The sequence below is a fragment of the Nomascus leucogenys genome, chromosome 13 (genome assembly GCF_006542625.1).
Source record: "Nomascus leucogenys isolate Asia chromosome 13, Asia_NLE_v1, whole genome shotgun sequence".
Lineage (NCBI taxonomy): Eukaryota > Metazoa > Chordata > Mammalia > Primates > Hylobatidae > Nomascus > Nomascus leucogenys.
Window position 1 is genome coordinate 19429493 of NC_044393.1, and position 26941 is coordinate 19456433.

The following is a 26941-nucleotide window of genomic DNA, read 5'->3' on the forward strand; positions in this document are numbered from 1 at the left end:
GCCTCCCAGGTTCAAGCGATTATCCTGCTTCAACCTCCCAAGTAGCTGGGACTATAGGCGTGCGCCACCATGCCCAGCTAATTTTTGTATTTTTAGTAGAGACAGAGTTTCACCATGTTGGCCAGGATGGTCTCGATCTCTTGACCTTGTGATCTGCCCGCCTCAGCCTCCTAAAGTGCTGGGACTACAGGCTTGAGCCACAGTGCCTGGCCTGTTATACAGTTCTTTCTTACTGCATGCCAGACTGTGCTAAGCATCTTATAAGCATTTAATTTTATAGCAACTCTATGACAGAAAGTATCATTATCCCGTAGTACAAAAGAGGCAGCTGAAACTCAGCGAGGCTAGGGAGCTTGCCCAAGGCCATATACTCAAGGAGTGTGGAGCCAGATGGAGCCTGTGCTATTAGGCTATAAAGCAGGGGAGTGAATTAGTATTATGCCTGGCATGTAGTATGGATTTACTGAAAAGTACCCATTCCCTTTTCTGACCTTCTTTTTCCCCTGCCCCCAGCTTCATAATAAGGCATTTCTTGAGGAAGGGCAAGAAAGTAAGCAAGTCCCTGGAAAACATTCTACAAGGCTGTCTAACACATACACCCAGATACATTTTACCCACGTTTAAGCAACATCCTGTTTTGGATATTCAGCTGGATATAAACCTTCAGAATCTTTTCAGTGATGTTGGGTTGACTCTCTTGATTCTACCACCACATTCTACTCTTTGGTATCTAACTTCACAGCAACAGTAAAAATAATTATTTTGGGGTATGAATTTTTTAAAACTCTTACCTCCTCAGCAGCTATATCCTACTGGCAGGGTGGTGTTACTACTTCACGTAGGGCCAGGGCTAGGGACTGGAATTGTGACACAAACTCTCTTCAACCCATGAAAGTCTGTGCTTCCATGGAGGTCTCTGGAAAGCTGCAGAACAGTCCAGCTGCATCACTGCTTGGTGGCCGGGCATGCTGGGTCCTCCCTAGGCCTCCTGCTGTGTCTGTATTATCAAACTTGCTGAGGCTCAGCTACACAGCAAGGTTCCCAGAGAGTGGCAGTCTGTATCTTACTGTGAGGGGACGGGAAGGAAGGGAAAGTGAGATCACTTCCTGGCAAGCCTGCCAAAGGCCTAGGGGCTGGGTCACACTCCAGGTCTGCCCATGCCAGGCTGGGCACCTCTGGACAAGGCTCTTCCCCTCAAACCTCGGGAGTCTCAAGTGTGGAATGAAGGGGAAACTGGGTATCTCTGTGGTGGTTCTGAAACATGTCTGCAAATTATCTGGCATTCCTCCTCTCGGGAGGTAGAGTTTAATTTCAATTTCCCCCAATAAGCTGGCCTTAGTGACCTCTAACGAATAGAATGCAACAAAAATGATTTTGTGTCACCTCCAAGATGAGGCTATAAAGGGTTATACAGCTTTCACCTAGCTCTCTCTGGGGACACCTGCCTCTAGAGCATTGAGCTGCATATGGGAAATCTGAGGTGGCCATGCTGTGAGGAAGCCCAAACAGGCTCTACGAAGTAAACACAGGGGAGAGGTCCTGAGACGGCCAGGAAAGAGCAGCAGCCGGCCAGCCTCCAGCAGTGCTGGCCCCAAGCTGCTCCAGGTCCAGCCACCATCTAACTGCAACTGCATAAAAGATCCAAGCCAGAACTGCCCAGCCAAGCTGTTCCCAAATTCCTGACCCACAGAAACCATGAGATATAAGAAACTATTGCTGTTGTTTTAAACCACTGAGTAACAGGGGTGATGGATTACGCAGAAGTGGGTAACTGAAGCAATCTCTAATGTTACTTCTAGCTCTGGGGTAAGGGAGGTGAGAGCCTTCTAGCTCTGAAGGAAGGGCAGGAAAGCAAGGAAGTCCTTGGAAAACTGCCCCTCCTTTCACAGTAGGATGGAGACTGCCACTCTCTGAGAACCTTGCTGCGTAGCTGAGCCTCAGCAAGTTTAGATCATACATCCACAGCAGGAGGCCCAGGGAGGACCCAGCATGCCCAGCCACCAAGCAGTGATCCAGTTGGACTGTTCTGCTGCTTTCCAGAGACCTCCATGGAAGCACAGACTTTCATGGGTTGAAGAGAGTTTGTGTCAATTCTAGTTCCTCTAGAATTCTATAAAATGCATCTCCAAAATACACTGTGGAGAATGAAAATAAGCAAGATATTATCTCTATAGTATTCATCCATTCCTTCAGAAAAATTTTACTGATCCCTCAGTGTATACTAGGCTTGGGACTAGATGCCACAGACACAAAAACAGTAAGATACCATTGTGCCCCTGAGGGAAGTCCATGGTTTAGTTAGGGAGCTCAGTTCATAAACCCGTAATTCTTAACCAGTGGTAGTAGGGGGGCACAAATCACAATTACCAGAATCACTACAGGATAGTTTCTCATAGTAATTCTAATAAAGCCAGGTGGGGGGATCTGGTGGGGGATTACTATTATTCTATTATTCTAATAATGCCGGGTGGGGGGACTTGGTGGGGAATTATTATTATTCTAATAATGCTGTGTGGAGAGACTGAGGGTGTGCTCTCTAGCTAATGATCCCTGTCCTCATCAGCTGCTGTTACTGATGGTTGGGTTTCACAGCCCACACACATGATGAGACAGAAGAGTTTAGAAACACTTCTGCATATACATCTAAGTATGCGAGGCAGAGGGCACAGCCTGCAAGAGGCAAGGGGAGCCTGCTGCCCAGAAAGACTAATAAGAGGCCGTGGGGCTGGGGAGCGGTGAGTGGGAGAGGAGGTGAGTGGAATGACAGTGACTGGGGCCTTTCAGGGTCTTGAGGGGCAGGAGCAGACTTTAAATTTTGCTCTAACTTTGACTTTACCCTGAATATGTGAATGCTTCCCTTCCATGCCAATATTCAGAGGCTTCTCACTAGTGTAGGGTGAGTGAAGCCCTTCAGACAGTGAGGGAGTCTCTGCACACACTGCTCAGACACTGCACTGTGTGTCCACGGCCACTGCCAGCAGCGGCTGGGGCTCTGCCATCTCCAGCTGCAGGAGGGATGTCCTTCCATCCTTCCTGCCTCCTGACAGAAGTAGGGTTCCGAACCCAGAACTTGCTACATAGGGAAATACCGGTTGAACAACAGCCTCCCTTGGAACCTGGAAGAGCAACATGTTTGCAAGCCAGGGACCATCACTACTTGAGCAGAGTGCAGATGTCATCCGTACCTCTGGCCCACATTAACATCATTTACTCAAGGTTCCTAAGCCCTTGGTTGTTCAGTATTCCAGCCCTCCACCCCACACCTCCAGATACTGAGTCTTCATGGGAATGCCAGCCCCCTGTGAACAGTCCAGTGTAACTCCTGGCGGCCTGGGGCGTAGGCCCCTTAGCCTGAGTCCCTCTTCCTCTTCCCTGACCCACCAGAAGAGATGAAGTTTCCTTGTCTGCCACCTGCAGCACCTTGACTTCTTCCTAATAATGAACGCAGTCGAAATTCATTCAACAGTCATTTGACAAATACACACAGAAATGTCCCGTGAGCCAGGCATGATGCTGATACATTTGTTCATTATCTGCCATTCCAACTGATTCCAAGAGGGTAGGTACCCTGCCTTTCTTGTTTGTCACTGGATCTTTGAAATATAGCACAGCTCCTGACATACAGATTTCTTGTTTGTCACTGGATCTTTGAAATATAGCACAGCTCCTGACATACAGATTTTAATCACTCAGTGACCAAATAACCATCTGATTCCTGGCTCCTGACCAAATAAATAATAACAATGATAAGAGTAAAACAAAACAAAAATGTGTTTAAAATTAATTTATTTAAAATTTAATAAAATAAAAAAATGGCTACCACTTATGGGGTGAACATACTATGTTCAAACATGTTGACATGTTTGGGGTGCTGGGCGTGCATTTTTGTGGTTGTACTTGGGGCATCCACAGGACAGTTGTACTTTTACAGCATAAAAAGTACTTGGCACGCCAGGCACGGTGGTTCACACCTGTAATCCCAGCACTTTGGGAGGCCAAGGCGGGCGGATCACGAGGTCAGGAGTTCGAGACCAGCTTTACCAACATGGTGAAACCCCATCTCTACTAAAAATACAAAATTAGCCGGGCATGGTGGTGCATGCCTGTGATCCCAGCTACTCAGGAGGCTGAGACAGAAGAATTGCTTGAACCCAGGAGGCAGAGGTTGCCGTGAGCCGAGATCATGCCACTGCACCCCAGCCTGGGCAACAGAGCGAAACTCCATCTCAAAATAAATAAATAAATAAATAAAAGTACTTGGGGCATCCCAAAGCACAGCTGTACATTTATAGTTATAATTGTGACCTTCAGCAATATTTGATACTGTATCCCAGTTCAAGCCTAAGCAGAAACACTAGAGGCTTGGTGTGCTCTCTCGAGATTCTGGCATCTGAGAGGCTGGTGGCCAAGGGAGCACAGTGGCCCACAACACTTTGGGTTCTCTCTAGACCAGTGTTCTTAAACTTTAAGGGTCACAGACACATTTGAGAGTTTGAGGGAAGCTACAGATTCTTTGCCCAGAAAAGTATATATTCTCTGCGTGTGCGTGTAACCATACCTATGATTACAGGGGGCTCTTAACCCATAAGCCCCTGGCTGAAAACTCCAGCTCTAGACATCACATAACCCTGCATTCTTAAGGTCTGGAGGCTCTGGACCTCGACTCTCCCAGCACAGCTGGAACAGAAGCCTTCCTAAAATGGCCTTGGCCAGAAAAAGAGTCCTGGGAGCCGACTGCTGCATCCTAGTCACTGCAAACATCTGCACCCAGGGGATTCCCAGGGGCCCTGAGTCAGAACAGGTCACAAGATGTGTGGCTTGGAAAGTTGCTATGGCAAGGCCCTGAAGCCTTGCTGATAAGCACCCAAATAGTTCCAACCTCAAGGCAGCTTCCCTCCAGATGAGACCCTTGCTATGACAACAGTGAAAAGGACTCTTAAGAGAGGTGCTGGAGGCAGAGTAGAGGCCAAAAGAGGGAATTCAAAGGAGCTGGAAATCCCCCAGACTCCCAGGACTACTAGGACCTAGAGAAATAAAGGCTGGATTTTCTGCCCCCATTGCAAGGAGACAGAGCTGAAAAGGGGTGAGGGGTGGGAATGGGGGAGGCAAGTAAGCTATGGGTCATAGCCTGTATGAATCGGGGCTCCACCAATTGCTAGCTGTATAATGCTGAGCAAATCACTTAACATCTCTGAGCCTCAGTTTCTTCTTTTGTAAAACAGAGATACCAACCCCCAACCCTTAGGGCTGTTGTGAAATTAAAGGAAATTCATGCATAATTTTTTTGAGTCCTTTCCTCCTAGGAACCTGAAAAGGTAAGGAATGAATGAAGTACAGGATGATAGTTGAGAGCTCACTCTAGTCTCAGACGAAAGCTGTGAGGCAAAATTCCTGACTTCTCTGAACCTCAGGTTCTTCATCTGTGAAACGGGGACAGTGATACTTGACTTGTAAGGTTCTATTGGGATTGGAAATAATGGATGTATAATGCCTGGCTCACATGACAAGAGCTCAATAAAGGGTGGTGGTTACTATTATCAGAAAAGCAAAGCTAAATTCAAGAAGTCGTTTTGGTGTAACTGAAAAAATAGAAGATGTGGAGCTAAAAAAAGCTCGAGTGAAATCTTGGTTATGCAACTTTCCAGCTCTGGTACATTGGCCAAATGATGTAATCTCCAAAAGCCTCAGTTTCCTCCTTGGTAAAACATGGATAATAACAGAAACTACCTAATTAGACACTGGATGTAAAGGTTTAGCCCAGCGTTGGCACAAGAGCACTCAACCATATGCTATAAACCATATTCTTTGAGCTCACACAATAGCTCAGGGTATGACTGATGGCTTCCTGTGACCTGGGCAGATTCTTTAAATTTTTTTCAGTTTTATTAAGGTATAAATGACAAATAAAAATTTTATATATTCACACTGTGACATGATTATCACAATCAAGCTAATTAACATATCCACCATCTCACACAGTTACTTTTTGTGGTGAGAATACTTAAGATCTACTCTCTTAGCAAATTTCAAGTATACAATACCGTATTATTAACTGTAATTACCATGCTGTATATTAGGTCGCCAAAATTTATTCATCTTATAACTGCAAGTTTTTACCCTTTGATCAACATCTCCCCATTTCCCCAACAACCCTTTTACTCTCTCTGGAAACCACCCTTCTACTCTCTCTTAGTTCAACACTTTTAGATTCCACATATAACTGAGATCCTATAGTATTTGTCTTTCTGTGTCTGCCCTATTTCACTTAGCACAATGTCCTCCAGGTTCAACCATGTTTTTGCAAATGTCAGGATTTTCTTTTTTAGGGCTGAATAATAGTCCTCTGTGTGTGTGTGTGTTGATTACTATAGCATCATAATTTTTTTTTTTGAGACATGATCTCACTCTGTCAGCCAGGCTGGAGTACAGTGGCATGATCACGGCTCACTGCAGCCTCGATGCGATGCTTGGGCTCAAGGGATCCTCCCACCTTGGCCTCCTGAGTAGCTGGGACTACAGGTGCATGCCACCATGCCCAGTTACTTTAGATTTCTTTTTCTTTTATAGAAACAGGGTTTCACTATGTTGCCCAGATTGGTCTCGAACTCCTGAGCTTAAGCAATCCTCCCGCCTCAGCCTCCCAAAGTGCTGGAATTACAGGTGTGAGTCACCATGTCCAGCCTATAATATTTGAAATCAGGTTGTGTGATGCCTCCAACTTAAATCTTCTTGCTCAAGATTGCCTTAGTAATTTGGGGTCTTTCATGGTTCCATAGAAATTTTAGGATTATTTGTTCTATTTCTGTAAGCAATGCCATTGGAATTTTGATAGGAATGGAATTAGTTCTGTAGATCACTTTGGGTAGTATGGACATTTTGACAATATTGATTCTACTGGGCAGATTCTTCAAATGGCTTGGTGTGGACATAGCCTCAACTCTTTCCAGAACTAGGCATTAGAGATCTTGTTCAGCCGGGCAGGATTCTCACTTTTTACTGTCTCCACTGGCTTCAGAGGCTCCTCTCAAAGGAGTTTTCCTCATGGCCAGGAGACAGGGAGTGACTTCAGTGTCCGTGGTAAACCAGATTAGGGGGTGGCCTTCTGGCAGAAGGAATAACTATGTGCTTCCCTGGATGCATGGCCTGCCCTCCTTGCTGAGGTGCAAAGGAAAGTAGCCTGGGAGATGAGCAGGCACACTCATAGCTGCCAAGCAGTTTGCCCATATGGTGGGAAGGCAGCTGCCCTGTTTAATGCACCTGGGGAAAAGGGCTGATTGAGAGAAGTGCTAAATGGGCATGCTGGCCCCAGGATTCAGTTCTGGACCACGTTTTGGTTGTCTGAGGGCTCTGTACAGGATTTTCAAGGTTTGTAAGAGAATAGCCGTCCCTTGATTCCTCTGTGTCCTCTGCACTGTCTGAAAGGTCTGAAGGAGCACCAGCAGAATGGCAGGCGCTACACACAGAAGTCAGAGGGCACAGACTCGAGACTCCGGCCCTTCTCCTTCTTCCTAATTGTGTCAGTACCAGCAAACAGTTCCACCTCTTTGAGTCTCGGTTTCCTCATCTATCAAATGGAGATAATATATATGTACTTCATAAGATCAAACTAAATGAGGCTGAGAAGGATGTAAGTGCTTATCATGTCTGGCACATGGCTTAAATAATAGTTCTAGCAGCTTTGCCCAAGCACTCTTTTGTCTGTGGGTGTTGCCAAGCACACACCTGGCCTTCAGTCAGTGTTTGCTCCCTCCCCTCTGTAGACTGGTCCTTCTTGGCTGCAGGGAGAGGGAGCTGTGAGACTGATCCTGAGGATAGGACTTCTTCACTGCTCTCATCCCAGGCGATAAGCTGCAGTGACAGGACGCACTTAATATGTGCTTGAGGATTTCAACAAATCCTTACATGGCAAACAAAACAGAGAGATTTCTCTGGAAACCCTAGCTGGGCATGTAAAATATCCATGATATTTTGAGATATCGTGATGGTATCTCATGAGATGAGAGAAAAGAAGAGTAATACTTATTATCTTCATTTAATAGATAAGGAAACTGAAGCTCACAGGTGTGAAGTGACTTGTCCAAGGCCACCTGTATGCTCTGCTTTACACTGGGTGCCCCCATCCACCCACCCAGCACCACTTCCTCTTTTCTCCCCAAGAAGGCTATCGTATCTCAGACTTCGGGCCCTGTCCTCTGCCTTCTTGAAGGTCCAAGGGAAGGAGGAGCACAGGCGCTAAGAAGAGAGGTGATGAGAGTGGGCCAGGCAGAGTGCTGAACTCTCTCAGTCCCTTAGAACTCTCTCAGTCCCTTACCCAAACTGGAGCTAGACAGTCTCCTTCCTAAGCCTGACTCACAACTCTCCCCTGCTTAAAACCCTCCATGACTTTCCATTCAGAGCCATCAGGATAAAGTTCAGATTCATTCATGGCCACCTCCAGACTCAACTCCAGCCAGGGCACCCCCTCTGCACTGCGTTTGGCCCATGGAATTTCCATGGAGTGCTGCTCCCCCCGAGCCTCCAGGCCTTCGCTGTGCTGCTCTGCAAGCCCCCAGCCTGTCCCCATCCACTCTTCTCCAAGTCATCTCCTGCATACCTTTCAAGCCTCAGCGCCCTCCGCCCACTAGCCCTCTGGACCTACCGCAGACTACTGCTATTAGTCTACTGTCGGCCAGACCCATACACTTCCTGAGGGCAAGGACTGTGCCACTTTTGCTTTGTTATCTGGTGTCCAATTTATAGAAGATGCTCCATAAATATCTGCTAAATTAATGTAAAAATGAAAAAATCTTTTCTTGGCTGAGGCAGGAGTCTAAACTGAGCTGCACCAGACACAGCTGCACTGTGCCCCCTACAGTGCTGAAGAGAGAGAAAATCACAAGACCTTCTCTCTCCCATGCAGCTTTCAGCCCTCACACCATCCTTAGCTTATGGACAGATGCACAGTGGATTCGGCAAGCTCTTCAGAGTGATGCACTCATCCCCAGGCTCTTTAGCCTCTTTGTGACAATTCCAGCTATGGAGAAGGTCCAGGTGGGTGTAGGCCAATCTAGAATAGCCTTCAATTCTGATACCTTAACAACTACATCCATGGATGCCGATGGATGCCTGGTAGGTGAAAAGATGCCTGGTGGGTGAAAAGATCTCTGTGGACCCAGTACTTCCAACTTGACGATTCAAATAAATTCACCAGATTTGTTGATAAATACTGCTGCTTTAGGTAAAAAGTCGATTATTATGTTACCCTCAGTTTAAAATTATTAACTTATGCCTGAAACATTTAGATATCATAAACTATGGACACTGACCCAAGGTGGCCATACTGCCAGGTGGGCCACCTGTGCTCTGTGAATGGCAATTTGTTCTCAGCTGGAGGGACTGCATCTTCATCCCTCCTCACCAGACTACTGGGCCGAACCCATTTCTTTGGGTTGGGTTTTGCTTGCTTTTGCTCCCCTATTACAGCATTAACATGAAAATTCCCATAATGTGCCCTGGTCTTTGTGAAAAACAGCTTTACAGCAAACACTTGGTGGAGAGGAAAGCTGGCACCAGGCCCAATGTTGCTAGTAACTCCTGTGTATGATTCCACCTGCTTAAGCTTAAGTACATGGCTGGGAAACCCATCCCCTCTTAAGCCACCAAAGGTAAACTGTCTTTCTGATGCTATTAAAAAAAAACTGCCTGAAAATGGAATCTTGACTGTGAAATTGCAGCATGCTGTTAAGCATATAACTTCTGAAAAGAGCCATCCTGCCTTTTCTTCATAAGGTCAAAACCTCCCACTAATTTCGTTTGGAACTTACGTATTTTCTTCCTTCAACCAGAAATAAAGATATTCAGGCAAAAATGTGTGCTGCTCTGGCAGTAGAGTATGAACAGTGCCACTACCTACCTGGTTTAATTTCTTTTTCCTGCTTGCATCTCTTCAGATTTTCCACTGTTGACTAATCAGTACGGGAATTCTAAGGAACGAGAAGAAAAACAAAAATTAGAGCCAGACATACTCTGGGATTATAAATTGAAACAATCTTTTGGGAAGACAAGTTGACAATATCTATTAACTTGTTAAATGTGCATACATACCCTTTGGGGTCAAATTCCTGGACACATCACATTCTTGAAATGTCCAGGAATTTATACTACAGATATATTTATCTAAGTAAAAAAATACTCAGTGAAACATTGTACAGTAGCAAAACCAAGAGGCGAAAACAACTTAAATGTCTATTAATAGAAAAATAGTTAAATTATGGTGTATCAATACCATGAGAAACTATACAGCTATTTCAAAGAATGAAGGAGATTTCATTGTACTGATACGGAAAAAAGTACATGCTTGATTGTTAAAAAGTATATTGTAAAATTGCATATATTATCATTTTTTAATTAAAAAAAGAACTTTACTTTTTTTTTTTAATTTTAAGAGACAAGGTCTCACTCTGTCCCCAGGCTGGAGTGTACTGGTGCGATCATAGCTCACTGTAGCCTCAAACTCCTGGCCTCAAGCAATCATCCACTCTCAGCCACCTGAGTAGCTGAGATTACAGGTGTGAACTACTGTGTCCTGCTCAAATGTGAACATGATTATTTATGTTTAGAAAAAAAAAAGTACAGCATTTGTGTACCTGCACATTTTTTAAAAGTATACATACTTTACACTTTAAACAATTTTCAGTATACACAGAAAAGGGCAAACTGTAACCAATGGTTCCCCCTGGAAAACTTCTCTCTTGAAAAAAATTCTTCTCTTTTGAGAAATTGTGAGAAAAGAAATGAAAGACTTTCACTTTGTATATTATCTATTTCTGTTTTGATTGAAAACTTTTAAAGAGGCATGTATAACTTTCACATTCATTACACATGCTATGCAAAAAATTCTATATCTAGCTAACATATCAAGTGTGAGGGCAAAAGACATTTTCAAACAAAGACTGGGCAAGTTTACCATTCACAGACCCCAAGAATATTCTCCAGTAGAAAGGAAATGGAATATAGAAAATAAGTGAGATTTTTAGAATCAATAATGAGCAAAGGAAGGAATAATCTAGCACCCTTCTTTACTCCCTCTCCCTCCTTTACTCTTGGTATAACTGACTCCTCTTCTCAGTTTTTTTTTTTTTTTTTTTTAAATGGAGTCTCACTCTGTCACCCAGGCTGGAGTGCAATGGCACGATCTCAGCTCACTGCAACCTCTGCCTCCCAAGTTGAAGCAATTCTTCCGCCTCAGCCTCCCAAGTAGTTGGGACTATAGGCGCGTGCCACTGCACCCAGCTAATTTTTGTATTTTTTTAGTACGGTCGGGGTTTCGCCATGTTGGCCAGGCTGATCTTGAAATCCTGACCTCAGGTGATCCACCCACCTTGGCCTCCCAAAGTGTTGGGATTACAGGCATGAGCCACCGCGCCCAGCCCTCTTCTCAGTTTAAATACCACCTTTTCAAGGAAGACCCCAGCCACACTCTCCAAGGAAGATCCCAGCCACATTCTCCTCTTTCACTCCCCCTGCTTATTGACTTCTTAACACCACCATTTGTGCTTGTAAACTTCATGCAGGTAAAGGCCATGCCTGTTATATTTAACATCATCCACCTATCACCTTGCCCAGTGCCTGACGGATATTAAGTTCTCAACAAATATTGACTAAATACGTGAAAAATTTATTGAAGGCTCAGCTCAAACGCTACTGCTCCTCCAATCTCTTAGGCTTTCTACAGGACTCTGTACCCATCTTGGGGCACGTTTTCACAATGTGTTCATGTTATCTGAGTCTTTTTTTCCTATCTGGCCGTGAGCAACCTCAAAGTCTTATTTACCTTGACATTCCCCACAGCACCTTGCATGATGCCTAACACATAAAGGGTTCTTAGCAGTAGATGAATCTACTCACACATCCAGGAAAGTACAAATGATGGCCGCAGGCTCTAACCAATTGCAGATAGTAGTGATTGGAGCCCAGAACACAAGCACCTTTGAGATATGCAAACAAACACGAGACTTTGCCCAGGGAGAAATTAAAATTAGAGCTAAACTTGAAATACAGCGGTATGTGGGTGGGGGGATTGGGAGACAGGCCCTTATTCAAAAACAGAGAAGTGAAATCACTGAGTGATGATTTATTTTAAGTATGTTTTTCTGTACTATCTAGCTTTTCTTCCCTTGAACATATTCTAATTTTGCAATCAGAAAAAAAAAATCCACAATAAATGTTATAAAAACAAACCAACGGAAAATCAGTGGTGATTTTACACTACAAAAGTCACCCATCCCTCTGTTTCCTTACTATAACTTCGGACTTCAGATTCAGGGCCCTCTCAGGTGGGGCCCATACATTTTTGTGAGGAAGTGTTCTTTCCGCCCCTCTGAAGCCACAGGGGATAGGAAGGTGCCAGAAGTGAGTGCTTCAGCAGGGGCAGCTCTCAGTTGCTCCCTAATGCAAATGCTGGCAAAGCTCCCAGAGTCAGGAACTGTAGGGAGAGAGCAGAAGGAATCAACCCAGCGCAAGATCAGGACCTCCACAAGATGCTGATCCAGTGTCTGGTGTTTTGTAGCACTTGTGCATATTTCTTTTGCAGTACTTTTCACGTGCCATTAAAATTATTCACTCCTCTGCCTGCCTTCCCTTGATGCAACAGAGAATTCTACAAGACCAGAGGCAGTGTCTTTACGCTGGTCCTCTAGCCCAGTGCTTAGTACTAACAGGCCTTCAGTGTACATTTATGGAATGTTAAAGACCACACTGATAAAGTACTAAAACAGTAACTGACCTAGGTCCCTGGGACATAGTAAGAATACACCAAATACTTTCTTCAGTGCCATGAAGGGCCATTATTCAGTTCTGAAGAGTCAAGCTAAAGCCTGTAATTTCTTGAAAGATTAAAGAGACTTCTTTTAGGAAATGCAGCTTCCTCCAGTAAGAGCGGATGCATTATGTGTTCTAATCTGCAATTCATAATCAGTCAGCATAGGAGCCCACGGCAACTTCCAAAGAAACCCACTCTGAAGGAGCAGTACTCCAAGTTTTCCTAAGACATTTCTGAAGGATTTCCAGTAGTGAGCTCAGCCTAGGGTCATGATTAATAACCTGTTTCCCAGAACTTTAGATTTTCCACCTCGGTCTCCACTTAGGAATTGCTTCTGGCCCCTCGTGAAAGCACTTGGCAGAGTTAATTGGGCCAGTTCAGCTTCTTGTCTGTCACACCCAGCACCTGCTACCAGCTTCTTCCTTAAGTGGCTGGGCCAGGGTCCTCTGGTCCCAAGAGACTAGCACCCACTTCTGCTTTTGGCCTCAGCACTGGCTGGCTGATTTGAGGTTCAGCACCACTTGACTGGGTGACAGGAAATAATGCTGAGGCTTGGTTTGAAGAGCCAACATGGCAGCTCCAGGGTCCATCACAGGGGTTTCAAAATGATGAGTTCAAAGATAACTTCTGGTTCCTCATGCAAATGTCATCCTATGTCTGAGGGGGCAGATGCCTGTATACATTGGCTGACATTCTCTTTCTGGAAATTGACAGCAGCTAATCCTAAGCATGTATTTTTGTACCAACTAAGTGCTTTATGAGCCCTATCTCATTTCATCCGCATGGCACCCCTCTGAGGTCAGTATGACTGTGACCCCCCACTTGACAGAAAGATAAGTAGATTCTATAAGGTGAAGTGATGAGTCCAGGATCTCCCAGCTAGGTGGTGGTGAAAGCAGAGCTCTCACCTGCTGTCCCTTTCCAATTTCTCACTGAACTCTAGAGCTCCTGCTACCCCTTTCCAGTTTCTCACTGCACTCTAGATTGTCTAAATCGAAAGAAACGGTGGACACCAACCAGATGCAGGGCTGCAAATTCCCACAGGGGCCAGGGGCCAGGCAGGAGACTAGAGGGCACAAGTGATGGGGCAGGCGAATGCGCAAATTGTAATGAACTGGAGAACACACCTGCCTAAAGGCATTCAAATTAAAACCAAAACACCACTCTGACTTCTGACTAGAGTTCACTTGTCATCATTTAACAGATGGAGCAACTGAGATCCAGGGAGGTGATATGAAAAAGGCATGGCAGTATGGTGAGATATTCAAGGGCTTCGGGGACAGCCAGTTCTCATTGGGAACTAAAGCTCTATCCCCTGCCAGCTGTGAGACTCTGGGCAATCCACTGCACCTCTCTGTGCCTTTCTTAGATGTAAAATGGAGATGATCTCTACCTCACATCATTGCTGTGAAGATTAAGAGAAGTCAGCATATGCAAGATGCCCAGCCCTGTGTGTGACATTTATTTCAGGAAGATACCAAAGCCAAGTAAGATCTCTGGACACATCTTTTCCACAACCTACCTCCACTCCCAAGATGCCCTAAACTCACTGCCAGGAGTGACTGAGGTGGGAGAGATCAGGAAACGCACACTGATAACAGGAGCGACTTTGACACACAAAACAAGAACTGAAAGCCACCCTCATCTGGTACATGAAGGCCTACCTAGTTGAGGAGTGTGAGGCATTCCACATTTCCACTCTCCACCTCCTAGCAGGGACCACAAAGTCTAGGCACCTTCCTTCCAGAGCATCACCTTCTCACCACCACCTTAGGAAAAAGGATGCCTTTTTTGATTACCCCAAATCTCAAGTAGATGGTGGTCCTCAGTCAATGGGGTTAGGGAATAATACTGACCATCTAGCGCTCTGTAAAGGGTTGAGCTTAACATAGGGCCTAGTGCTTAAAAGATACTCAATAATGCCAATTCCTTCTTTCCTGTCTCCCCAAGTGTACGTGCTAGTGTATGTGTGTGCACATACACTTACCACTGAGACTTTTTCTTTCTCTTTCTTCAAGAACACCTAACCTGAAAAAGACCCATAAAAACTCAGAAGTAACTTAATGTTGCCTGTTTTATGTCTTCTTTTAACTGTCCTACAGGCACCCATTTTTAGCTACTCTGGGAAACTGAAAACCTAGGGTACTTTGCTCCTAAGGCGATAAGGGCCCAACACAAAGGGAAAAGAAATATGGGCAGTTCACTTCATACTGAATTTGGAAATACAGAGATCATCTAGTTTTGTCCCCTCATTAGGTACAAATGAAGAAACAAGACCCAGAGAGTGTGAAACACTTGCCCAAGGTGACAGTTTCCTTGGGTGACCCTTCTAATATATGGTGGCTTTTTGTTTAAGCTGAAATCTTCCCCTGTTAGCTGTAACTTTTCAAATATACTTAACCTGCTATCAGGGGAGGTGGGCTCCCACACACTGCAAGCCATCTCAAGCCACCTAGGAACCCTCATTTCAGGGACCCACCAAGTAAGGGACCTGGGTACAACAAGGGCCCCCTCTTTTCCTCTCTACAGAGTAGCTTGCTTAGTTTCAAACCCTGAAAACAGACACCAACAAATAAAACGCCTAAGGGCTTACATGTCCTGTTTATATTCCAGGCATAAACAGCACATTTTTAAAAGGAAGCAATAAAAAGATCGCAAACCCAAGGTTAAAGATTTCCAACCCCTTTCCATCTTGGAGTTTTCCACACAGCTCCTGCAGCACTGGGTTTATATGTGATAAATTCATGAAGTCTGACCATATCTGTAACTGAAATTTAACACAACAATCATATTCCTGAGGGGGAAGATAATAGGGAATTTTCACTACTTGCAGAGACTTTTCTTTCTAGAATGTTTAAAAATTATTATACCACCTTTGTAATCAGAAAAAAAGAAAGCATTTTACAAACACGAATTTCTTAGGGAAGATTTATTTCTTCACCTATATTTGGAGCAAGGAGCTGCTTTTAAAGCTCTGAATACTCTGTCAAAGTTCTTTGGGTAAAAATGACACAGCATCTGAATGGAGCCCATCTGTGAGACTTGAGGCTCCGACTAGCCTTAGGCAGTTTCAGACAAGGCCATAATTTTCAGAGCAAGCTCACATATATCATTATATAAAAATAGACATTTTGTGGCCAACAGGCTGGAAAGCAAGTTCTCCAGAGAGCTCTGCCTCCAAGCTCTGCTTCTCCGTGGGGGTGTTGGGCAGGGGAGGAGAGTAAAGTTCTACTTACAAGACCAAAGTTTCCTCAAAATCCAGTGGTCCTCAGTCAGAAGCGGAGGCAGAATTTAAGAAACCAGGATTCAAGGTTAGCAGTCCAGACCTGTGGTGCAGGCAGGATTCTCACTTTACCCTCCTCTCTGTCTCTTCCCCGTGTCTCCTAAATGAAAAGCACTTTGAGGTTTTAGTGGGTGTTTCCCATGTCTCTGGCCAAGTAAGTCCCCATTTGTTGTAATCCAATGCTCAGCCTGATGATGTCAACCACACAACTCACTCGCTCAGTTTCCACCTCTCTGTCCACAGGAGAGATCCATTTCCTTTGGACAATGAGCCAGGGGGTTGTAACTGCATCCCAGGCCACCACGCTTGCCTAACATCCTTCCTTCAATTTTCAACCCTGCAGCTTTAGTGACAAAAGGCTTCCTATCCACTCACTGAGCCAGGGTTCCTGGGTAAATTCCTTTGCTTCTTAGTGGGTTGTCTGCTTTCCCGTGTGTTTAATTCCTTTCTTTGGTATATACTAGTTATGGTGGAGATCTTCACCCCACCCCACACCCATCTCTTTCTTCCTGCCCAATTTTCCAAGTTGTTTCATTTCTCCCAGGTCTCCTAGGTACATGCTGGGCACAGTACATGAGTTTGTCCTTCATGTAGGGGAGGTGATGTGTGCCCCCGGGGAAGGCCTGGAAACAGCACTGGTCTGTCCCCTGGGGAACTGGGTTCCAGTCTTGGTCAGGGCTTCAACTGAATGAATGACCTCAAGCAAGTCACATCCCTCTCTGGACCTCAGTTTCCCTATCAACAAAATGCTGGCTTTGGTGCTTTCCACTTCTGAGATTCAATGACTAAAAATCAGTGACTGGGGAGCTTATCAACAAATGCATTATAGAGCATTTTACTACAAGCTACCCAACTCTATGCTTGAGGGAAGGAAGAACCCTGGAGAAGTAGAGGCCACTGCCCAAGATGCCAGGCTCAGCTGGGCACCTTTAACCCCCTATATGAAGGAGATGAACAGATTCTCTGGGAGTAAAACCAAAAGAATTCACTGAACAAGTCCTTAGGGACACGCAAAGCAGCAGCATAAACTACAAGATAAGACAAATAAGTAAGAGGCTGTAAGTGTCCTTAGGGACCAACATGGAACAGCAGTGGTTACCAGAGATCATTTCTTGCATTTGGAGAGTGCTTGATGGTAAAGACAAAGAACATCTCTCTACTTTCGTGTACAATGGGAAGCAAGGTGACATGCATAGTGGTTAGGAACATCATTTGGGAGCCACAGATGTGGATCTGAGTCCTGTGTGACTTAATTTCTCTGAACTTCAGTTTTTTTAACTGTCAAGTGGGATACTAGTGCCTCTGTTTTAGGATTGTGAGAATTAAAAAACACATGTAAGGAAACTGAAAGTATTTGGTACATACTAAGTATTAAATAAATGTGTGCTCTCATTGTACATCATCTCATTTGATTCTCATAATATCCTTAGGAGAATTAGATAAGTGCTATGAGGCTACATTATTAATCTCTCCTTCCTGGAGAAGAAGACGTATACAGGCCGAGCGTGGTGGCTCACGCCTGTAATCCCAGCACTTTGGGAGGCCGAGGCGGATGGATCACAATGTCAGGAGATCGAGACCATCCTGGCTAACATGGTGAAACCCTGTCTCTACTAAAAATACAAAAAAATTAGCCGGGCGTGGTGGTGGGCGCCTGTAGTCCCAGCTACTTGGGAGGCTGAGGCAGGAGAATGGCGTGAACCCGGGAGGAGGAGCTTGCAGTGAGCCGAGATCACGCCACTGCACTCCAGCCTGGGCGACAGAGCGAGACTCCATCTCAAAAAAAAAAAAAAAAAAAAGACATATACAGAGAAGTTAGGTGACATGCCCAAGGTCACACAGCTCAAAACGAAAGGGACAGAATTAGAAATGAAGCCTCAACTCCTAACTAGGTCAGCACACATGCCACACACATGCCAATGCCAATGCCATTTCTCAAAATGGTTGCCGCCGCCAGCCTGGGAAAAGAAACACTCAGGCCACTAGGTCAGTGACGCTGCTCTCCTTGCTTTGCTACCCAAAACCTGTGTGGCCTGAAGCAAGACTGGGCTCCAGCTAACTCTCAAAAGGAGCAGATCTGATCTGTTTCAATGCCACTTTGATGGTGATGGGAAGGTAGGACCAGAGCTCTACTGGGAAAGTGGCTCTCTATAGGTAAGGAAGAGGCTGTGGTAGTTTGTGGTTTAACAAGAATTTTTATTAGTTCTCAGAAAACACAGATGCTTATCAGAAAACACCCAAGAAAACAGGCTATATTAGGAGGGAGTTTGCCAATCTGAAGGCTTTTCAACAATGTGACATAGGACTGCTGTGGAATAAAAACCACAACAGCCTGGCCGGGCGCAGTGGCTCATGCCTGTAATCCCAGCACGTTAGGAGGCCGAGGTGGGTGGATTGCCTGAGCTCAGGAGTTTGAAACTAGCTTGGGCAACACGGTGAAACCCCGTCTGTACTAAAATACAAAAAAAGTTAGTCAGGCATGGTGGCGTGTGCCTGTAGTCCCAGCTACTTGGGACGCTGAGGCAGAAGAATTGCTTGAACCCGGGAGGCGGAGGTTGCAGTGAGCCGAGATCGCACCACTGCACTCCAGCTTGGGCGACACAGTGAGACTCCGTCTTTAAAAAAAAACAAAAAAAAAACACAACAAAAAACAAAAAAAACACCAGCCTGGTAACCCACAGCGAGCAGCCGTTCACAGCTCAGAGAGATCTGGGCTTCCTTCTAGTCCCTAGACCTTCTTGCTGTGCCTTGGTTTCCCAGTGTAAAATGAGAATAATAATAGCCTTACTCTCTAAGGTTCCTGTGTGGGTTATGTGCCTGGCACATACTATACATTGAAAAATACTTGAATACTTCTTGTCTAATTCTGACCATTTCATCATCCTTTGCCCTAATGGTGATGTGACAATGAAATAAAGTCAAAGATTGGTCGGGAAGTCAAAAGGGTCCTGTATTTCTCCAGAATGTCAGGATGAGTAAAAAGCCCACCCAGAGCTGTCAGGCCTGTTCTCAGCAGCAACACTCAGTTTGGAGGGACTGGAGGTCAGGGCCATTGTTTGGCTGAGCCTTTATTCCAGAAGCCTGAGTAGGCGTCAGGAAATGAGGCTGGGCGCTTGAGATGGGTGCTTTGAATCATGTTTTGTTACTTGAATAAAAATAATAGTAAGGAGCCCATTCATAAAAACAACATCATTTTCTTCAACAACATGTACTCTGTATCACTTCCCTTGTGAACTGAGTAATTCTATGTCTGTGACAGAATCCCGGAAGACAAAACCATAGCAACACTGGCACATTCATTTCTTCTTATAACTGACAATACTGGACACACTTATGTGGGCTTGGGCCAAGCTGTGCGCTGAGCACTCTATAAACACCACTTCATGTCATCCTCACAATAATCAGGTGCAGGAGGCATTATTAATATTCACATCTTACAGCTGTAGCAACAGATGCATGGTGAGCCGACCAACCTGCTCAAAGGCTCACGGGAGCAAGGGGCAGAGCCTGCGCTCTAACTAGGGACCGCGTGGTGCCAGTCCTCAATCCACAACCCCCTTGCACTACCACCTCCTAAAGGGCTTCCCTTCAGGAAACTTGGCTGTTTTTCACAGACAGCAGTATCAGCTCCGTTTGAGGATGAAGGAAACTTTGGCTGTTTAATTCCACCCTCTACCCCCAGTTTAGAAGGGGTCTCTCCTTCCTCTGAATTTCCTTAGTATTCTCTGTTTCTCTCTTAAGAAACATACCCTTTTCTCCGTTGACACATATTTATTTGGGGGCAGGTCTTTTTTCTCTGCCAGAATCCTAACTTTTTAAGGAAAAGATCTGTGTCTAATTTAGCAGCATTTTGTACATATTATGAGATACTTATTAAAATAAGGAAATCCATAAACAAACCCCAAAACTATTATTGGATATTTACCATATGCCAGGTAATATTCTGTTTATTTTATTTATTTATGTTGTAGAGACGGGGGTCTCGCCATATGCCCAGGTTGGTTTTGAACTCCTGATCTCAAGTGATCTGCCTGCCTTGGCCTCCCAAAGTGTTGGGATTACAGGTGTGAGCCACCGTGCCCGGTCGTATTCTAACTGCTTTATATAAATTACCTCATTTAATCCCATAAGGATCTCTATGAGGTAGGTATAATTATTATCCCTGCCTGACACATGAGAAAATCACAGGCACAGACTGATTAATTTGTTCGGGCACAGTGTTAGTCCATTTGCATTGCTATAAAGGAATACCTGAGGCTGAATAATTTATGAAGAAAAGAGGTTTATTTGACTCACGATTCTGCAGACTGTATAAGAAGCATGGCACCAGCATCTGCTTCTGGTGAGGCCTTAGGAAGCTTTTAGACATGGTAAGATGGAAAGGAGAGCCAGAATGTTGCATGGCAAGACGGGGAGCAAGTGTGAGAGGGAGAAGTGCCAGGTTCTTTAAACAACCAGGGCCAGGCACGGTGGCTGACACCTGTAATCCCAGCACTTTGGGAGGCCAAGGCAGGCAGATCACCTGAGGTCAGGAGTTCAAGACCAGCCTGGCCAACATGGTGAAACACCGTCTCTACTAAAAATACAAAAATTAGCTGGGTGTGGTGGTGCACACATGTAGTCCCTTGCTTTTTTTTTTTTTTTTTTTGAGATGGGAGTCTCAGGCTGGAGTGCAGTGGCACAATCTCGGCTCACTACAAGCTCTGCCTCCAAGGTTCACACCATTCTCCTGCCTCAGCCTCCCGAGTAACTGGGACTACAGGCGCCCACCACCACACCTGGCTAATTTTTTTATATGTTTAGTAGAGATGGAGTTTCACCATGTTAACCAGGATGGTCTGTATCTCCTGACCTCGTGATCCGCCCAGCTTGGGCCCCCAAAGTGCTGGGATTACAGGCATGAGCCACCATGCCTGGCCAAAATAATTTTTTTTAATTAAAAAATAACCAGTTCTCACTTGAACTAACCAAACAAGAACTCACTCATTACAGCAGGGAGGGGATCACGCCATTTATGAGAGATCTGTACCCATAGCCCACACACCTCCCACCAGGCCCCACTTCCAGTACTGGGGTTCACATTTCAACATGACATCCAACAGCTATCCATCAATATAGTTAGACATCCAAACTATATTAGCTAGCAACTGATGGATATCTGTTGAAGGAGTATATGAATAAAAAAATTCTGGCCACCACTACCCACTTTCTAGTCCACACAGCTGCTATACGGTGCAATCGCTCATCACCCTATCAAAGGCAGGTTTCAGCTGTCATATACCATTTCCAACTCACTTATTCACTATGCCATGCAGTTAGAAGGTCCATATTTTTTCTAGACAATTAATTGAGAAGTATATTGATTGAGATTTATGAATAAAAGTAGATTTTCTTTCCAATTATAATCATAATGCTTATTGTAAAAAGATAAGAAAATACAGAAGAACAGGAAAAAAGGAAGGAGAACAATACGTCGTCTCACCACAATCCTGGTGTAAGGCCCCAGAGAAGGAACCACACTTACACTTAAAACAATGTTCTTGGTCAAGCACGGTGGCTGATGCCTGTAATCCCAGCACTTTGGGAGGCTGAGGCGGGCAGATCACTTGAGGTCAGGAGTTCGAGACCAGCCTGGCCAACATGGTGAAACCCCATCTCTACTAAAAAAACACAAAAAAATTAGCTGGGCGTGGTGGTGCACACCTATAGTCCCAGCTACTCAGGAGGCTCCCAGCTACTCAGGAGGCTGAGGCAGGAGAATTGCTTGAACCTGGGAGGCAGAGGTTGCAGTGAGTGAGCTGAGATCATGCCACAGCATTCCAGCCTGGGTAACAGAATGATAATCTGTCTCAAAAAAAAAAAAAAAAAAAAAAAAAAAAACCACACACACACACAATGGTTTGAAATCAGAAACTTAAGTCATTTTTGGGGGGTGGGGAATCAAACTCACAAAAGATGACTAAGACATTGCTCAACGTATTTTTTTGGTTTTGGAGTACACGTGGCTGCTTTTTCTTCAGGGTTTGGTGTCCTGAGGATCCACTTTGTGGTCCCCTTTGAAATGCTGATTTGGTGTGTCTGAAGGAGAGCCAGAAGGAGAAGAGAAGCCTGACTCCAGTGATTATGTCACTAGAAACTGGATGGGTTCACAGGATATCACACTGTCCCCTCCCTGCCTTTTTTCAAACCACTTCCCACCAGCTTGAGATAAGTTTCCAACTACCGCTGTTTTGGGAGAGATGGACCTTCACTTAAACAGTGACCTTAACTTTAAACAGTCTTGGACTCATTGATTTTTGCAGCTGAAAGGAGCATGTGGTCTCTTCATTTTAGGGGTGAGGAATGCCAGATCCAGAGAAGGCAAGGGACTATCCTCAGGTAGTACAGCCTGGTGCTCCAACAGGAGAAGGTTTGAGACTCTCACTTGCTACTCTCTATTGGTTTCAGACTCTCACTTGCTACTGCACTTTGAAATACAAATTTGAAGGGCTCTTCCCTCTTACTTTGGTTAACTCCTATTCAGCCATCAGATTTCAGATTAAATGTCACCTCCCTAGGGCGCCCTTTTCTCTGAGCCACGTTAGCTCCCCCTGCTGTACTGGTCTCATGGTACTCCTATGTCTCTTCTCTTAACATATTTATAAGTACACGTTCCATGTGTTTCCCACCAGACTGTAAGCTCCACAAGGTCAACAGTATGTCTCCCTGGTTCACTGAATACATCTATCCCAAGCGCCTAGAAGAGTGCCTGGCATAAAACAGGAAACTCAATAAATATTTTCTAAACACACACACACACACACACACTCTACTTAGTCCAGTCTATGGTAAAACATTAACATACTTTTTGTAAAAAACACCACGTCTTCTGAACTACAAATTGGGCCTTCTTGCTGAAGGAAGGATCATTAGAGAACAAGGGATTTCATTTCCAATAATTTCCGGAAGATAGAAAAAGTTCAGAGAGGTATGACAACAGAAGCTGAAGTTTGGAGCACAAGGACAAGAAAGCACCATTGGAAATGAGAGACAAGGAATGGTGTGGGACCCCAGGGAGGCTCTGGACTTGAAGGCAGGCGTCAAGAAGATTCAGAAGGGCCAAAAAATTAAGGGATCCACTGAAGGTCCTGTGCCAGCCAGCTCCTCTATCCCATACCTGCAGCACACAGAGGGCCCAAAAGCTCTGCAGAACCACAGCCAAAGACAGGAGGCCTCTTTAAATAAATTGAATGAACTGCCTAGGATTGGAACTGCCTAGGATTGATCTAGGGCTTCTAGTAAGAGACTGGCCTCCTTATGCTAACATGTGAAGGGCCCTCAGTCTAACTGCTGCTCCTGCTCATGTGCCCTAAAGCATCTTCCACTTAGTACCTTAGTACCCTTCCAGTACCCAGCAGCTTCCCGGGCAGGGCAGAGGCCTATGGGACAAACAGATGAACTGAGACCTATCCCATTAAAGAAGTCTTTTATTATTGACTGTGAATGGCCAAATAAAGCATGACAGGACGTCTGATCAAAACCAGCTGCATGACAGGAGTTTGAGAGCAGCCTGGCCAACATGGCAAAACCCCATCTCTACTAAAAATACAAAAATTGGCTGGGCGTGGTGGCAGGTGCCTGTATTCTCAGCTACTCAGGAGGCAGAGGCAGGAGCATTGTTTGAACCCAGGATGCAGAAGTTGCAGTGAGCTGAGATCATGCCATTGCACTCCAGCCTGCGTGACGGCCAGACTCTGTCTCAAAAATAAAAATACAAAAATTAGCCAGGCATGGTGGCGCATGCCTGTAATCCCAGCTACTTGGGAGGCTGAGGCAGGAGAACTACTTGAACCTTGGGAGGTGGAGGTTGCAGTGAGCTGAGATGGTGCCACTGCGCTCCAGCCTGGGCAACAGAGCGAGACTTTCTCAAAAACAAACAAAAAACTGATGAGTCAAGAAAAAGCAGCATAGTAATGTGAGGTCCTTGTTTAGATCTGACTGGAACTAAAAAAATAACTTATGAGTTAAATGGAGATCACTGCTAATAATAAAGGATTATTAATTATTTTATGTGTGATAGTAGTGTGGTTATATTTTTAAAAGAAGTCCTTATTCTCTTAAAAGTATACGCTAGGCTGGGCGTGGTAGCTCACGCCTGTAATCCCAACACTTTGGGAGGCCAAGGCAGGTAGATCACCTGAGGTCAGGAGTTTGAGACCAACCTAATATGGTGAAACCCTGTCTCTACTAAAAATAAAAAAATTAGCTGGGCATGGTGGCGTGCGCTTGTAGTCCCACCTGCCTGGGAGGCTGAGACAGGAGAACTGCTTGAACCAGGGAAGTGGAGGTTGCAGTGAGCCAAGATTGTACCACTGCACTCCAGCCTGGGCGACAGGGTGAGACTCCATTGCAAAAACAAAAACAAAGACAAAAAAAAAACGCTGAAGTAATTACTGATAAAATGATGTCTAGAATTTACTCCAAAATAATCTAGTGGCAGGGGAAAATGGCTACCAGCACAGATGAAAAAAGACTGGTCATGGGTTTTTAATTTTTGAAGCCGGGTAATGGGTGGTACATGCGGATTCATTACACTACTCTTTCTAGTTTTGTACATGTTTCAAAATTTCTGTAATACAATTAAAAAACATATCTCAATAAGCATATTATTTAGACATAGGGAGATAAATGCTAGATCAAACGCCTAAAAGGATCAAAAGTATATGCTCTTGGGAGCAGGATAGGAGGAAGGGTAAAGAAAGGGTGGGGGCAGGGAACAGATGGTTTTTATTATAAATCTTTTATGATATTTGACCTTAAAAAAGACTAACACAAACTATGTGCGTGTACCATTCTGACAAAAACAAAATTCATTTAAAAAAGGAAATAGGAGTAACATGATTTAGAGAAATAGAAGTAACCACCAAAAGAAGTAAAAGCAGAAAAATAAAATGGCTGCCTCAGGGTGAGGAGGTAAGCAGGAGACAGATGCCTTTCTGGACTCAGAGATTTTTTTAAAAAGTCATATTCATGTATTACTTGGATTTTTTAAAGTTAGCTATTACTATCAGTTGCTACTATCCGTTACTAGCAGGGCCTTTTGCTAATCTCTACATCTATAAACTGAATACTTCCTCAGGTTTAGAATCCTAAATCACCCACAGTGAATATCTCCACATTAAGTGTAATAATAACAATTATTGCTATTAAACTATTGTTTGCCATTTGTCAGTGCTTTACATATGTTATTTCTAATCCTTCTAACACTCCTGCAAGGCAAGTATAGATGTTCCCATTTTACAGATGAAAAGGTTGAGGCTGAGAGACATTAGCCATTTGCTTGAGGTCACAGTGTGGGTGAGGCCTGTGAGACTCAAACACCAAGCTCCTTCCGTTACCCTACTTCTCCTTTGCATTCCGTTTGTTCGGTATAGTCCAGAAAGCACCTTTACATAAATTTTCTCATCAACCCCAAGAAACAGGAGGGACATGACTATCCTTACTTGACAAATGAAGAAATCAAAGCTAGGAGAAGTTACATAACTTGCGCAAGAATCCAGGCTCCTGATCCTTAATCTAGTATTCCTTCTACCATTCCTTATGTCCTCTCAACAACAAAATGTTAAATTAGTCATAATCTCCTCATGGGCATTTGACATAAGAGTCACTGCACATGAATGCAGCAATGCAGCTGAAGCAGGAATTTTAAAAAGAGAGAGAGGGGGAGACATTTTTTCCAAAGGAAATACACTAATAAACCATGGAATGTCCTCAGTTGCTCTAATGACAGCATGTTGCTTGAGTCCTTAAAGGGACTCTTGAAATGTCAGCAGCCTGCCTGCCTGGCACAGAGCAGATGAGTTGCTGGCACAGGCAGCCTGCAGCAGTTCTGACAACCAGTGCCACTCTACTTAGTTCCAAAGAAAGAAATGAGCCATGAGTGCCTCTGCCCTGAAAAAAGAACTTCTGTGCTTCCCAAATCTACTTCAGTCAACAGCCGTCGGGCCCCAGGGCTTTTTAATAGTTGCCAGGAATCTTCTTAGATCAGTGCTACTCATCAGAGCAGAGGCATGTTTATGAAACTGTACCTCAGGTTGCATAGGGGTGAGAGCCAAACGTGGGATAACTAAAGAGGGTGAACATGTGACCCTTGGTCATCTCAAGTCAGGGTAGTTGAAGCTCTCCCCACAAGAGAAGCAGCCCAAAATTTGGGCACAAGAGCCTTGAGCCTGGTATAAGATGCTCCTCAGTCTGTGCTCACATCTGAACAATGGCCAAGCAGCAGTTAGGGAGAAGAGGCTGTTTACTTGAGTTCAAACTATTTATAGCACCAGCAATCTGCACATATTTGGATGACAAATCTCTGGGCTTCAAGTAAGTGGTGCTTTGCTCCTGGACAATTTCATCAAACACACTCCCTCCCCACGCCACCCCCAGTCCCCCTCACTAACACATGTTGCCCTCAGGATGTTTTATTTAAGTTGCTGAATTTTAAAAGATTATAAAAAGAAACCACATTTTAAGAACAAGTGACTTTTAATCCATTTACTTCCAAGTTTGAACTACATATTTTCTTTAAGGCTTGAATCAGAAATTAAATTATAATACGTGTATATTCTATAAAAATATACATTTGCCCCATACATGAACAAAACAGTAACTGAATGATGTCTGTAATTTAACACGTATATTGACCTGGCGTGGTGGCTCACGCCTGTAATCCCAGCACTTTGGGAGGCCGAGGTGGGTGGATCACTTGAGGTCAGGAGTTGGAGACTAGCCTGACCAACATGGTGAAACCCTGTCTCTACTAAAAACACAAAAAAATTAGCCGGGTGTGGTGGTGGGCGCCTGTAATCCCGGCTACTGGGGAGGCTGAG

At 44.6% G+C, this 26941-nt stretch overlaps 1 protein-coding gene across 3 annotated transcripts in view; it reads right to left on the minus strand.

The window, feature by feature from the left end:
• Positions 1-26941, minus strand: part of PKIG (cAMP-dependent protein kinase inhibitor gamma) — an 88991-nt gene that overhangs the window by 19686 nt on the left and 42364 nt on the right. For 2 of the 3 annotated variants that reach the window (XM_030825589.1, XM_030825592.1), the window contains exon 2: positions 9893-9962. The gene's annotated coding sequence lies outside the window, so the exon portion shown is untranslated. Of the gene's footprint in view, positions 1-9892; positions 9963-16035; positions 16183-26941 lie in introns of all 3 variants that reach the window. The other variant, XM_030825590.1, reaches the window with a different exon arrangement.